At 41.2% G+C, this 2500-nt stretch overlaps 1 long non-coding RNA gene across 1 annotated transcript in view; it reads right to left on the bottom strand.

Annotated features, from left to right (window-relative positions):
* The window catches only part of LOC113824683 (uncharacterized), a 3300-nt gene that overhangs the window by 146 nt on the left and 654 nt on the right, over positions 1-2500 (bottom strand). The window contains exons 2-3 of the long non-coding RNA XR_003477537.2: positions 1462-1572; positions 1-92 (exon numbers count right to left, since the gene is read on the bottom strand). The exon at positions 1-92 is cut by the window's left edge and continues 146 nt beyond it. This is a non-coding gene — a long non-coding RNA (uncharacterized lncRNA). The remainder of the gene's footprint in view (positions 93-1461; positions 1573-2500) is intronic.

The following is a 2500-nucleotide window of genomic DNA, read 5'->3' as shown; positions in this document are numbered from 1 at the left end:
ACAGAGACGTAAAAACTGGGTAGGATTCCTCTCGCAGTATCCTTCCTTTGCCCACGTGGCGCAGCGGCGGTCCCTGTCAAAGCATGTCGGATCTGGGGAGAGAGAGAGAGAGAGAGAGGATGAGAAAGAGAGAGAGAGGGGAGAGAGAGAGAGAGAGAGAGAGAGAGAGAGAGAGAGAGAGAGAGAGAGAGAGAGAGAGAGAGAGAGAGAGAGAGAGAGAGAGAGAGAGAGAGAGAGAGAGGGAGGGGATGAAAGAGAGAGAGGGAGGGAGGGAGGGAGAGGGAGGGAGAGAGAGAGAGAGAGAGAGAGAGAGAGAGAGAGAGAGAGAGAGAGAGAGAGAGAGAGAGAGAGAGAGAGAGAGAGAGGAGGGAAAGGAGAGAGGGGGAGAGAGAGAGGGAGGAAGGGAGAGAGGGAGAGAGAGGGAGAGAGAGAGAGAGAGAGAATGAGAGAGAGAGGGAGAGATAGAGAGAGACAGAGAGAGAGGAAGGAGGGTAAGAGAGAGAGGGGGGAGAGATGGAGGAAGGGGAGAGGGAGAGAGGGAGAGAGAGAGAGAGAATGAGGAAGGAGGGAAGGGTAAGAGGGGGGAGAAGGTAGGCAAGAGTGAAAGGAGAGAGAGAGGGAGGAAGGGGAGAGGGAGAGGGAGAGAGAGAGAATGAGAAGGAGGGAAGAGAAGGAGGGAAGGAGGGTAAGAGAGAGAGGAGGAAGGGAGGGAGAGAAGTAAAAAAAAAGAGTGAAGGGAAGGTTTAGTATTTGTTTTTCCTACTGATAATGAGAGAAACGAATTGTAGTGTTGTGGTCCACTGACAAAAAATGATTTCTGTTATACTACAACAGTCTAAAAAAAATATATGGAAAGCAACAGACCTCGAACTACAGAAAAATTTTAAAAGTCTGACACAGTACTTACCGTCTCACTTCATCATATTCATATATTCACTATTGACCGGTTAGTTGCATCGGTCAGTACATAATCATATAAATACATTTCCTTCATATATATAGCAGTTACAGTCTCCCTTATAACCAAATGCAAAAATACGAACTAAAAAGAGAGAGAGAGAGAGAGAGAGAGAGAGAGAGAGAGAGAGAGAGAGAGAGAGAGAGAGAGAGAGAGAGAGAGAGAGACGATTAAGGAAACTCTGCTAACCTATATCATTGTAGTTCCCTCATTTTAGCAAAAAAGGATAGAAAGAAAGAAAGAAAGGAAGAAAGAAACAAAAAACAATAGACTATTAAGGAAACTCTACTAACCTATAACATTGTAGTCTCTTTCATTGTAGCAAAAAAGAAAAAAAAAAATAATAAGAAAATAAAAAGAAAAGAAAGAAGAAAAAATAATAGACGATTAAGGAAACTACTCTACTAACCTATAACAGCTATAGCCTCCTATAGAAAGATAGAAAGAACGAGAGAAAAAGAGAGAAACAAAAAACAGTAGACTATTAAGGACACTCTACTCACCTATGCAAGAGTTACAAGAAACAGGGCAATTTAGTTTCATGGTATTATCCCACTGACACCTTCCCGCGTACGCCCAGAATCTGCACTGTGGGGTGTGGTCCTCGCAACTCCCTGTTGAACAAAGAAAAATCGGTCTTTACTTGATTTGTTATTATTTGAGGGAGAGAGGGAGAGAGAGGGTGAGAGGGAGAGGTTGACTTTACTTGATTTGTTATTATTTGAGGGAGAGAGGGAGAGAGAGGGTGAGAGGGAGAGGTTGACTTTACTTGATTTGTTATTATTTGAGGGAGAGAGGGAGAGAGAGGGTGAGAGGGAGAGGTTGACTTTACTTGATTTGTTATTATTTGAGGGAGAGAGGGAGAGAGAGGGTGAGAGGGAGAGGTTGACTTTACTTGATTTGTTATTATTTGAGGGAGAGAGGGAGAGAGGGAGAGAGGGAGAGGTTGAGAGGGGGAGAGGGGGAGAGAGAGAGGGAGGGAGGGAGGGAAAGAGAGGGAGAAAGAGAGACAAATTATTAGTATCATGATTATTACCTTTATCATTATTATTATTATCATAATTATTGCTCCTTTTATCATTACAATTAGTAGTAGTATCCTTGCTATTGTAATTGCCATTATTATTGTTATCACCATTATTATTACACACTACCATCATTATAGACTACTGTTAAACATTTGCAAACATTCTAAGTTTTATGTGCTAAAAAAGCGATACTTGTCACAAAGCCACAACGTGGTTTTACGTATTAATTTATCTAAATCTGCGTCCTGGATCATTTACTGCAGAAAAGGTATGAATGAGAATGAATTTCACAATACAGGAAATGTAGTTTACCGTTTTCGAATATATCTTCGTCAGAAATATTTCATATACTTTTAACGAAGATATATGCGACAGGTCAAATACATCTCTCGTATTGTGAAGATTATCACTCATACTTTTTCTACATTCGTCATCAAGAATAAGGTTCGTTCTGAATCATTTATACCTAAACATTAATGTGGAAATACATAATTCATCCCAGTAGCAACATCAT

This window comes from Penaeus vannamei, chromosome 10 (assembly GCF_042767895.1).
Source record: "Penaeus vannamei isolate JL-2024 chromosome 10, ASM4276789v1, whole genome shotgun sequence".
Lineage (NCBI taxonomy): Eukaryota > Metazoa > Arthropoda > Malacostraca > Decapoda > Penaeidae > Penaeus > Penaeus vannamei.
The sequence above is the reverse complement of the archived record's forward strand: the minus strand, read 5'-3'. Positions and strand labels throughout refer to the sequence as shown.